Source organism: Pleurodeles waltl, chromosome 6 (assembly GCF_031143425.1).
Source record: "Pleurodeles waltl isolate 20211129_DDA chromosome 6, aPleWal1.hap1.20221129, whole genome shotgun sequence".
Lineage (NCBI taxonomy): Eukaryota > Metazoa > Chordata > Amphibia > Caudata > Salamandridae > Pleurodeles > Pleurodeles waltl.
Window position 1 is genome coordinate 1,168,126,410 of NC_090445.1, and position 13,613 is coordinate 1,168,140,022.

The following is a 13,613-nucleotide window of genomic DNA, read 5'->3' on the forward strand; positions in this document are numbered from 1 at the left end:
CTCTGCGCAACATGGGGGCATCCTGGGGATTCTGGGTGAGAGGGGGTGGCACGTACCCCTTCTGCATTACTGACGTGCCCCTCCATGGGCCCACGATTCCTGGGGGCCCCCTGGGTCTTCACCGGCCCTCATGAAGGGGGGACCAAGGTCAGCAATTATTTTTAGAAAGGAGGGGGGTGCCATGCACCCCCTCTACTTTAAAGACGGGCCACTCCTGGGGCCCATGATCACTGGGGGCCTCTGGGCCTCCACCGGCCCTCACGAGGGAAGGGCCAAAGTCAGGCAGGAGTTCAAGGAAGGGGGGAGTGCCACGCACCCCCTCTGTTTCAATGACGGGCCCCTCCTGGGGCCCACGAGCACTGAGGGGCCCACCCGGGCCTTCACTGACCCTCCAATTGGGGGGCAACATTTAGGCACTGGCCCACAAGGGTCCACCCAAAAGGGACCGGCTGCGCAGGAGACCTCTGATGTGGCTTCGCCCCGCCTGCGGTCCTGACGCGACTCTCCTGGGCTCCGACGTGGCAGGGAGAGACTTCCTTCTTCCCTGCCCTTCCTGGAAGAGGTGAAAGGGGCCCGGTGGGGCGCGGGAGCCTCCAATGAGGCCTCCTTCCCCCACCCAGCTTGGAACAGATGTCGCAGCCTGCCCAGGCCATTAGCAGCAGGGGGCACCAAAGTAGGTGCCTGCTTGTGCCCCGGGGGTGCTCCACGGAGCACGCTTCACCCTGGGGTTACGATAGGAGCGCGCTCGCTCCAATCTTCAACTGTGCAGATTTCCTCGTGACCCAGGAACACCAAATGCAGCGCGTCTTCGACGCAATTGAAATTTGTAGCACCCGGGTGGTGGCGGTGGTTTCTTCCTGCAATAAAAGAATAACAGGGCAGCGCTTTCCCTCCACAAGCGCTAAGCCCCTGAAATGTAAAAGGCTTTCCAAAGCGCTACATCTTGTCCAATATTGAAGCACTCCTCGTGCTTCACACGGTTGCAGGGGTCAGGGGCCACAGCGCCCTTCCCCTGGGGAGCAGAAATCAAGAAGCAGGCCCACAGGTGAAGGGGCCAGCAACTGACCAGCACACAGAGGATGCAAGCAGCTGGCAAATCCTTTCAGTGGCCAAGCAGGTCACAGGTCAGCACAGCAGAAGCAGTTCCTGGTGAGTCCTTCCAGCCTTTTCTGTCCAGGTCCAAAATGATTCCAAGAATCTCCAACTGATGGGGAAAACTTACAAAGTGGCACAATGCATGCGTTGCACCACTTTATAACTGTTTGCCCTACATTATGCCTGCACCAGGGATAATGTATGCAAAGGAAGCATTCCCCTGGCAGCATCTGTTGTCTTCCTCTTCTGCACACAGCTAATTCTCCACAGTCAATGGTACTTTATTTGCATGACTGCATCAGTGATATTTGTTTATGATAAAAATGTTTGTACATACCACTTCTGTTTGTCAGACCTTTCAGTTTAGTCATCTAGTGGTTACACTACCTGCTACTTGAGTCTGATAAATGTATTTATAGTGTAAACTGTTTGTCGTCCACCTCCTAATTTACAAACATCAGGTGACCCACCTGTATTGTTGAAACAAAGGTTCGATGGATTTGTAACATATCTAGGTGCCATTAGTGCTTTACATTTGTGACCTGAAAGGAATAAATGTTTTAGATATGATGGCAGAGCAATCCTTAAACACTTGCCTGATTTAGAGTTAGATAAAGGAGAACCATTAGATGAGTACCAAGAAACAATAAAAAAAGTCAAGAATAGATTTAATGTCCAAGTAAGCTTAGTTTTCCATAACTATAGTTTTTTTTTTAAAAAGGGTACAAAAACCACAGAAAGGTGTGGAAACCTTATATTACTTCATTAAAAAGACTGGTAGCTGAGTGTCAATTTTGAAGACCAATTAGTCAGAGAACAACCCACTAGTCATTGCAGTCATAGAACAATAAGTCAGAACACACATTGTGGACTGCTGGCACCAGTAATCTCAGGGCTCGGATGGGACTTTGTCCACCAGTCCGCAACGCACTTGAGAGGGACAGGCCTTGTCAATTTCCTGACGTGCTATAAAGGCACAGACGCTTCCCCCCTGTGAGCAACACACATTGTGGGACTGCTGGCACCGCTAACCTCTGGCTGGGGTGGGACTTCATTCCCCAGCCTGCAACACACTTGAGAAGGGCAGGCCATGTTAATTTCCTGACGTGCTATAAAGGCGTGGACACTTCCCAGCTGAGCAAGACACCAATTGCGGACTGCTGGCACTAGTAATCTCGGGCTGGGGTGGGACTTTGTCCCCCATCCTGCAACACACTTGAGCGAGACAGGCACTGTCAATTTCCTGATACACTATAAAGGCACAGACGCTTCCCTGCTGTGCAGGACGCACATTTGCGTACTGCTGTCGCCAGTAATCTCAGGCTGGGGTGGGACTTTGTCCCCCAGCCTGCAACACACTTAGAGGGGCAGGCCCTGTCAATTTCCTGATGCGCTACTGAGGCTTGAAAAGTTCTTCCCTGCATGGGACACATGCAGGATGCGCTCCGGGCTTGCGCCTGGGTCAAGAATAGGCCAAGACAGACCCATCTGCTCCCGTCAGCACCCTAACGAGGACAGGGTTTGCCCAGTCTCTCTGCCCTTGGCCTCAGGCCTTGTGAAGACGATACCACCAACTTAATGCCTAAGTGAGATCTCCTAAAAAGGTTGGTGCTGTCTTGTATCCTTATTCCTTGCCTATAAGCAATAGTTAAGCTACTTTACCAGGCTGTGGGTTGCTTATTACAATAGGTAAAAAAACAGTCTTGAGGCCCCAAAGGTGGGGGGAGGGGAGAAGGTTGCATGCTCTACCCCCTTCATAACTAACCTCCTAACCTCAGCCATGGGGGTAATTTCCACTGAGTTAAACGTGGTTGAAGACTGCATAGAGGTGGTACACAAATTGATTTCTGAGCTATCTGCCCCACTGATTGAATCACACCAGAATGTCTCTGATGAAGCTACTAATGCCAACCTAGTGGTTATAAATAAAACAGAAGGTGCATTGTGTATCCCTAAAGCAGCTAAATGAAATAAATCTAGATCTAGAAAGTAGGTGTATATGAGGACTGTCAATGCCTTATTAATAAATCCGCACACTGGTGCACTAAAACCCAGAATGCCATCCCGAAATACTTGAGAAAATCATCATGGCTCGTGCTAGCTCAGGTGTTTTAATAAAAAAATATTAATGAGTGTTCATGTATTCTGAATAATGGATTTGTGTAGAAAATCTGATAATGTAGAAAAAAATTACACACATTTGAAAATGTGATTACAATGAGTGGCCGTCAATGTTCACGAAGTATATTTAATAATAGTCTAATTCTATGAAATGTTGAATATGTGTTTGACTAATGTAGTAATATGTCAAATTAAAGGTTATGCATTAGTTTTAATAATTGTAGGCCTTAATTTGCCAGGCCTCATGTCAGGCTGTATTTTTTAACTTTTAAATAAATGGCTGGCCTAAATAGTTAAACTGTGATTTTCCATTCTATTGTTTAAATGTGCCCACAGCTGAGTAGTTTTCTCATGAGAACCGGCTGCTAGAAGATGCTGTTCTTGCTAAATGTAACATTATGGGGGTCATTCCAAACATGGCGGTCATCGACCGCCAGGGTGGAGGACCACGGAAGCACCGCCAACAGGCTGACGGTGCTTCCCTGCCCATTCTGACCGCGGCGGTAAAGCCGCGGTCAGAAAAGGGGATCCGGCGGTTTCCCACCGGATTTCCCCTGTCTGGGCTGAATCTCCATGGCGGCGCTGCTTTGGAGATTCCGACCCCCTTCCTGCCACCCTGTTTCTGGCGGTTTTTACCGCTAGGAACAGGATGGCGGGAATGGGTGTCATGGGGCCCCTGGGGCCCCTGCACTGCCCATGCCACTGGCATGGCCAGTGCAGGGGCCCCCTAACAGGGCCCCAGAATGATTTTCACTGTCTGCTTAGCAGACAGTGAAAATCGCGACGGGTGCAACTGCACCCGTCGCACCCCTGCAACACCGCCGGCTCCATTCGGAGCCGGCTTCTATGTTGCAGGGCCTTTCCCGCTGGGCCGGCGGGTGCTCCTTTGGCGGGCGCCCGCCCGCCGGCCCAGCGGGAAAGCCAGAATGGCCTCCACGGTCTTTTGACCGCGGAGCGGCCAAATGGCGCTGACCGCATGGCAGGCGGCTACCGCCGCCCGCCGCGGTCAGAATGACCGCCTATGTGTGTAATGTGTGTGAGACTGACTTTCTCAGGAGGAGAACAATGAAGACACTGACTGGAGTAGAAGCTACAACAATATTGTTACCTGATGAGCCACAAGATGAGGACATTGCAGGACAACCAATCAATGACATGTGAACGGATGAATAGTAGAATTCATAGATTTGGAGTTTTAGTTTTATTGGAAAAAGTATGAACATGCGATCCCTTGACCAATAGGGATTTGTGAAATAGTTTTAGTGATTTAATTTAACGAGACTGCACCGGCAGAAGAGACCGCCGTCGCCCATTTTCTTGCTGGCCGAAGGGTCAATATTTTCTTGTGCGTCTTGACAAGAGACGTGCTTATCTTTATTGCTTAAAGACCTTGCATTTTCTGAACTTTGATGCTAAATCCTGATGCCTTGCTGATCAACTGATGTCCTGAGGACAAAGACTGACTCTGCTTGCTGATCCATACTGAGGATAGATATTACAAATTAGAATGTTGATTTTTATGTCTATTTGCTTTTTCTGTCCAGGTACCAACCGCACTGTTTGATATAATTAGTGTTTGATATAGTTAGAGCTAGATATTTTTCCAAATTCGTGTTACTAAATTGTTTTGCATGAAGCTCAACATGCTGATGGTAATCTGGTGTTAGTTAGGGATCCACACTAATGAAATCCTGGTAATAAAGAATAATGTTTGATGAATTTCTCTGCTGAACTCGAATGTATGTGATCACATTGACTCAGTAGACCTTGATATTAATTTGCACCATAACCTTAAGATGTATCGTAGTTTGAGCTTTGATTAGATTACGTTTCTTCCGTCGCTTTGGACAGCCGGTATTGTTTCTGTATGTGTTTCATTTGATTTTGAGATTAATTTACATGACCTTAGCATTGTTAATATAGGGAAATAAATATTCTAACTTTTACCAAAGGTGTGGTTATTCATGACTGAAAGGTCATGGTGCGTGACAATTACTGACTCTATTGGTTATTAATCATTATTGATTATTGTTAATTGTTGATATTGTGTATGGGTTATTGATTATTGATCTGCCTGTACTGGAATTATGGTGGGAACATCTTAATTGTGAGTCAAAAGATTCATCAACCTATTTGCGTCCCCTTGTAAAATTACTTATTAAGGTCAGATGCGCTAACACTCGGGTAAATTGGATGCGCCCTGCTGTGAAATCTTCAAAGGTAGACTGTGTGGTCCTTAACATTAAGGATCCAGACTGTGCCCTCTTTTGACTATCAGGTTTGAACATTTTCCCTCCTATATTTTCTGCTATGCAAGCCTGTCCACTCCTTTTATAATGCCTGCCCCCTAAGCAGAGGCCCTATGTATGGAGCTGCCCAGCCAAACGTCCGTGCAAAAAATTTTACATAGCACCCATTGGTAAATGCAAATCGATACGAAGTACTGTCAAGTCTCTCAGATAATGACTGACATTGGAAGTCAATAATTCCAAATGGACCAACTGGTTTGGGTGGAGCTCATGGACCAACCCCTCCACTGCTCTCAGTTGGCAGTATCCTTGGACACACCCACGATCAAAGATAAGCAAGGTCAAGATCCGTGACTTTTGTCTTGGAATATTGCGGGGGGTGGCAGAAACTTTTATCTATAATTTGAATGTGGTTTGTTGTCAGGAGACATGGGATTTTGAGCCAGTCTTCATTGATGGTCTTAAATCGTATTGTTTTCATTCAACCCCGTCTTCAGCAGGCAGAGGAAAGGGAGGCTTGTCCATTTTTGTTACATGTTCATCTAGAAATTTGGATGTTAAAATATTAGCAGCTACGTAATAGTATGAAATCTTAAACATTCATTTGTTAAATTGCTTTAACAGGATTTTGATACCTTTTAATTTAAATTTTTTCTCAGCACAGCTGGTAGGCATTACTCAGGATTTGTGGAAATTAATATCAGAACTTGTGTATTATAGGAAAGGTTATTGGTCAGTTATGGGGCAGGTGATTTTAACATCGGGAAATGTATTCACAGTGGGAATCACTCCTGCGAGTTCTCAAATGATCAAGGGGCAGACATAAGTCATTTTATGCACTCGGCCTACGGTAAGGTTCTGAATCAGAATGTTCTTTCCATGACCTGATTTTCTCTTCAGATGTCTGTATACAAGGGATTGAAAAACTCCCCGGATTACGTGGGTAGAGGCATGGGCAGTTCAATTAGGTTTGTGCTTTTGTCATCTGATTTGACTCAGAAGTTAGCTGGTTATGAGGTTTGTTTCTCCGGTATAGTGATCATAACTATATTGCCTTGGATTTTTCTATCTGCCTACATTTAGTTTCATTAGACATGCCCAAGCCCCCAGTCTGTTATACTGCAAATAAAGGGGTCCATATGAAATGGGCTAACATTGACCCCAACATGTTTTTTAAGGGCTTGATTACTGCCGCTACTAAAGAAATTGCTTGTTGCTTATCATTAGATACTGACCCTACCAAGATCAGGGAAAATATTACTGGAATTTGTGGAATCGTCTCATGCATGTTAGTTAAGAAGAAGCCTCCAAAAAAAGACCATCTCACTCATGGTTTAGCCTTGACTATACTGCCACATTAAGGCCCATATTTATGGAAAGTTAGTGTCGCCTTTGCGTCATTTGTTTATGCTAAAGCGGCACTAACTTAACTTCATATATATATTTGACGCTAGACCTGTCTAGCGCCAAAATATCTGAGTTAGTGTCATTTTTAGTAAGCGCCAACCCATCTTGCATCGAATTGCAATAACAATGATATGCAAGGTAGGCGTTCCCATCCGAAAAATAACGCTAGCCCCCTAGCACCATATTTAGCTCCCAGTGCTAAAATGACGTACACTAAAGAGGCATACCTAAAGAATGACACTAAGGTCAATTAGCGTCAAATTTTAATGCCTGGTCAGACCAGGCCTTAAAGCACTGTTAGGCACATTTCCTTAGAGAAAAACTTTGGAGTCCACCATGGTGTCACTGTTTTGGGCACATCGAGGTCCACTTCAAACCCCAGCAACACCACCACCCACACCACATGGACACTACAGGAGGAGGGAGCCCATCCCAGGTAAGTATATATGCTTATCTGTTGTGTTCCACTGGGGGGCACTTACATGGTGCCCCCTGGCTGGCACTGGTGCTGTTGAGGTTGTCCCGGGAGCACTGGTCCCCTGTGGTGGACATTAGGGTTGTGGTAATCTTTCGTTTTTTAGCTGGTTGTGCAACCAAAAATGCTGCTAGGCTAAATAGCAGCATAATTTTTGCAGCAAATCAGTGTAGCGTCATTTTTGGCCCACTAGTACCATTTTCCCTAACACCATCCATTACCGGCTAATGTGTTTTTTTAGAAGCTAACCATTCCTTAGCGCTATCATGCGTCTTTTTTTCAATATGGCGCACGGATGGAGATAGGGAAGGGCGTTAGCTCATGGTAAAATGTTTGATGCACAACTGCACTAGCGCAGTTGTGCATCTTTTTACATAAATATTGGCCTAAAAGCCCTAAAAAGGCCACTAATAAGATCCCACATGGCACTAAAGAAATCAGAGAAGCTAGAAAGAGTAATAATTGTGCCATCGAACGCAAGAAGTATGAAATTAGAGTGAAGGCCTGGAAAGACCTGGAAAAAGCTGCCCAAACAAAAGATAATAAATTCTTTTGGGATATGGGGCCATATGTACGAACACTTTTTCCCATAGACACAGAGTGGGTAAAAACCTTTGATACATCTGGCCCATAGTGAATTGCCCATTTTTTATGAATAGACCCGCCACTGGTGTACAGTATCACATCTCTGAGCAGGACTGGGTAGGACATTTTTCTTATATCTTTAACTCAGTTGATCAAGGTGGGGTCCACCTGGTACCTGGGAAAAATCCCCTAATTTAAACAAGCAACAGGTAACAGAATGTATAGATCTAGCATCAGTAACCAAAGCAATAACAAGTGTAGCCAGTGAAAAGGTGCCAGGACCGATGGTGACCCGATAGATTTATTTAAGTACAACATAGATTTTTGTGCACCATTAAAAACAAATGTTTTAAGATCAACAGTCAGGTTAAAAGTAATTGATTCTTGGTGGGAATGTATAACTGTGCCTAACTATAAAAAAGGAAATCAGAGCCAGCCCGTGTGTTACTGGCGGATATCACTATTAGATTAAACTGTAAAAATTGTGGGGCGGGTGATCCTGGGTAAATTAGAGGATTGGTCAGAGACTAATTCCTTCTTCTGACCAGCCCAATATCGTTTCCTACCTGGCCCTGGGACTGTGGAGCAAGCCCTCAATCTAACCTTAGTTTCTGGGAAGTACGTCAAAGACAGGAGAGGTGCCTTACATATGACTTTCATAGACCTCTCCTGTGTTTTTGATTTGGTAGACAGGGGCCGATTATGGGAATTTATGGACCAGGTGGAAGTTGATCCCTCACTGGTGGATTTACAAAAGGCACCCACACTGGGATACAACCACAAAGGTGTGTAACACGCAGTATGAGGATTTTACAATGCCAATAAAGCTCACAAGAGTGGTCAAGCAGAGGTGCATATTGGCCTCCTTCTTGTTCTTATTTTATATCAATTCCTTGGATGATTTTTTGAGTTCCTGTAGCAACGATGTCCCGAGAATCGGCCCATGGCTGGCATATGTTAAAAAGACTTTTCATACTCTGGGATCGAATTCGATTTTTGACACTCCTGAGTACATTGGCTCTCAAACAAAAGAGATGGTAATAAAAAGATTTGTGTCATTTAGAGAGTAGATTAGAGTTGAGAGAGCACTAGACATGGATACTCTTCTAAATTACTTTCCTGTTTCTACCAACTCAGGCACCAAACCCTATTTAACTTGGATCACTAATACTGAATTCAGGTGTTATCTGTCTAGACTAAGATTAAATAAGATTATTTTCTTAGTTGCCTTTCCATTAGCAGGTACTTGGGGGCATATTTATACTCCGTTTGCGCCGGAATTGCGTCGTTTTTTTTAACGCAATTTCGACGCAAAACTAACTCCATATTTATACTTTGGCGTTAGACGCGTCTAGCGCCAAAGTCCATGGAGTTTGCGTCATTTTTTAGCGTGGACACCTACTTTGCGTTAATGAGATGCAGGGTAGGCGTTCACGTCTAAAAAATCGACTCCGAGGCATGTGCGTCGGATTTATACTCCCGGGCAAAATTCACGCCCGGGAATGGGCGGGTCAAAAAAAATGACGTACGGCCGCTTTTGCGCCGTTTTTTAGCGCCTGCAAAAGGCAGGCGTTAAGGGACCTGTGGGCTCTGAAGGAGCCCAGAGGTGCCCTCCCATGCCCCCAGGGACACCCCCTATCCCCCTTGCCCACCCCAGGAGGACACCCAAGGCTGGAGGGACCCATCCCAGGGACATTAAGGTAAGTTCAGGTAAGTGTTTTTTTTTTTTTTTGTGGCATAGGGGGGCCTGATTTGTGCCCCCCCACATGCCACTATGCCCAATGACCATGCCCAGGGGACAGAAGTCCCCTGGGCATGGCCATTGGGCAAGGGGGCATGACTCCTGTCTTTGCTAAGACAGGAGTCATTTCTATGGGGGTTGGGAGTGAAATAAAATGGCGCAAATCGGGTTGAGGCGAAAAAATTGCCTCAACCTGACTTGCCCCATTTCTTGACGCCCAAGCCCCATATCCCCCTACGCCGGCGCTGCCTGGTGTACGTCGTTTTTTTCCACGCATACCAGGCAGCGCCGGCGGCTAACGCCGGCTAACGTCATTGATTAAATACGGCGCCCGCATGGTGCTTCAGAATGGCATTAGCCGGCGCTAATTTTTTTGACGCAAAACTGCGTTAGCGCAGTTTTGCGTCAAAAAGTATAAATATGGGCCTTGGTCTCCATCTTTACCATGTTATCCATGTGATGGTGTTACCCCGAATCCACTGTGCTCTTTATGCATTTTTGCACTTTGTACTGTTCCCTACGAGGCCATTTAATACGTCAGGTGCTTTTGCATAAGCACTTTAGTTCCTATAAAGATGGTATTAGATTTATACAAAGTTTAGCCTCTCCTGAACTCTGCTTTGTTACATTGTTGCTGCTATAATAGTCAGGAAGAGGTATGCTTTTAATTTGTAACTGTGGATTTGTTTTCAAATGAGACAGTGCAATTTAGATTGTTAATTTCAATTAATTATTTTATTGTATTGAGTATTTTTTTTTAATGTGTTTTATTTTCTGCACTTTTATGGTCTCTTTGACCAAAAAAACTTTGAAGATGATGAAATCTATGCAGAATCTTTCATTGGAGGATACCATTAACCCCTAGCTGCCAGGCCTCTTCCCCCTCCCCCTCCTGTGCCAAGCCTTTTTTTGTCAATTTGGGGTAGTTTGCGCTTAGGCCCTCATAACGTTTTGTCCACATAAGCTATCCACTCTATATTTGTGTCCTTTTTCCCAACATTCTGGAGATTCTAAAAGTACCCAGATTTTGTAGTTTGCCCTGGAGGAGACCAAGAAATCATCCAAAATAAAGCTAAAATGTGTTTTTTGGGGGTGGGAAATGAAACAGTGCTGCAGAAGAAAGCATGTGTTTTTTTCCTTGCAAATGGCATCAACAAAGGGTTTGCGGTGCTAAAATCACAATCTTCTCAGCTTTGAGGAACAGGCAGACTTCTGAATCAGAAAACCACATTTTTCAACGTAGTTTTGGTATTTTACTGAGACAGAACCCATTTTTACTATTTTTTGTGCTTTTAGCCTCCTTCCAGTTAGTGACAGAAATTAATGTGAGACCAATGGTGGATCCTGGACAGCTAAACATTTCTGTAAAGTAGATAAAATTCTAAATTAAGCAAGGGGTGATTTGTGTAGATGCGTCAATGAGTTCCTATAGAAAGTAACAGTTGAAATAAAAACATATTGAAATTGAGTTGAAAAAACAGCCATTTCTGTTGATGATTTCTTCTGTAACTTTTCCAGCTATGGAGGATTTTTAAAATCAATATACTGTTATGTCTGCTGGACCATTCTGGTTGCAGGGATATCTAAGGCTTGTAAGTTCATCAAGAACCCAAGGTGTCCAGAGCCAATAAATGAGCTACACCTTGCATTGGGTTTTCGTTGTATACCAGGTATACAGCAATTCTTTTGGTAAAATATAAGGGGTGAAAAATAGGTATCAAGGAAACCTATGTATTTATGAAATTGGCACAAGATAAGGAGTTTAGAATCAGTGGGTATTAACACATCTCTGAATTTGGGGGACCCCATACTAGCATGTGAATTACAAGGCCTTTCTCAAAATGACTTCTTTCTTACACACTGTCTTACATTTGGAATTAAAAAATGTACAGAAAGACAATTGTCAATAACACTTGTTCTTCTAGTCTGTGTTTCCCTAAGTCTTCCAATTAAAAATGGTACCTCACTTGTGTGGGTAGGCCTAGTGCCTACAACAGGAAATGCCCCAAAACGCAACATGGACTCATCACATTGTTTCCACTGAAAAGTGATGTGTTTTTTGCAAAGTGCCTAGCTGTGGATTTTGGGCTGTAGCTCAGACGGCACTTAGTGAAACCTACCTAACCTGTATCTTTTTAAAAATTGGATGCCTAGGGGAATCCAGGATGTGGTGACTTGTGGGGCTCTCACTGGGTTCTGTCACCCGGAATCCTTTGCACACCTCAAAATGTGCCTAAAAAACACTACTTTTTCCTCACATTTGGGCGCTGAGAAGTTCTGGAATATGAGTGGATCTACAAACATCCTTCTACCCAGCATTCCCCAAAGTCTCCTGATAAAAATGGTACCTCACTTGTGTGGGTAGGCCTAGTCCCCGTGACAGGAAATGCCCCAAAACACAACATAAACACATCACATTATTCCAATGGAAACGGACGTGTTTTTTGCAAAGTGACTAGCTGTGGATTTTGGCCCCTAGCTCAGCAGCACCTAGGGAAACTTAGCAAACCTATAAGTTTTTTTAAACTAGACACCTAGGGGAATCCAGGAGAGCCAGTGGGGCTCTCACTGGGTTCTGTCACCCAGAATCCTTTGCAAAACCTCAAAATGTGCCTAAAAAACACTACTTTATCCTCACATTTCGTTGCTGAAAAGAGGGGAGCCACAAACCTCCTTTCACCCAGCAGGTCTCCTGATGAAAATAGTACCTTGCTTTTGTGGGTAGGCCTACTGCCCACAACAGAAAATGTCCCAAAACACAATGTGGACACATCACATTTTTTCAATGAAAAAATGTGTTTTTCACAAAGTGCCTATCTGTGGATTTTGGCCTCTAGCTCAAGCGGCACCTAGGAAAACCTAGTAAATGTATGTATTTTTTTAAACTACAGAGCTAGGGTAATCCAGGATGGCAAGACTTGTGGGGCTCTCACTGGGGTCAGCTACCCAGAATCCTTTGCAAATCTCAAAATCTGGCTAAAAAAACACTTTTTCCTGAACTTTCGGTCCTGCAAAGGTCTGGAATCTAAGGGGATCCACAAATGTATTTCCATCCAGCATTCCCCCAAGTCTCCTGATAAAAGTGATACCTCACTTGTGTGGGTAGGTCTAATGCCTATGACAGGAAATGCCATAAAACACAACATGGATACATCACATTTTTCCAATGAAAACAGATGTGTTTTTTGCAAAGTGCCTAGCTGTGGATTTTGGCAGCTAGCTCAGCCGGCACTTAGGGAAACCTAACAAACCTATACATTTTTGGAAACTAGACACCTAGGGAAATCGATGATGCAGTGACCTGTGGGGCTCTCACTGGGTTCTGTCACCCAGAATCCTTTGCAACCTCAAAACATGGCCAGAAAACACTTTTTCCTCACAATTCGGTGCTGTGAAGTACTGGAATCTGAGGGGAGCCACAAACTTCCTGCCACCTAGCATTCCCTCAAGTCTCCTGATAAAAATGATACATCACTTGTGTGGGTAGGCCTAAGGCCCGCAATAGGGAAGGGCCCAAAACACAACATGGACACATCAAAATTATCTGTTACATAACTACCTGTTTTTGCAAGGGGGGCACCTGCGGTTTTAGTCCTGGGCTCAGCTGCCATCTAGGGAGACCTACCACACCCAGACATTTCTGAACACTAGACACTTGAGGGAGTACAGGGAGGTGTGACTTGTGTGACTCCCCAGGGTTTTTTACCCAGAATCCCTTGCAAAACTCAAATTTAGCTAAAAAATCACATATTTTCTCACATTTCTGTGTTGAATCAACGCACCTGCGCAAATGTCCTACCACCCAACGTTTTTCTTGGTCTCCCAATAAAAATGATTCCTCACTTGTGTAGATGGGCCAAGTGCCTGTGACAGGGAAAGGCCAAAAACATATAGAAATTGAGAGGCAACCAAAGCGGCTCAAAAAGGGCAGTTTTTTCAA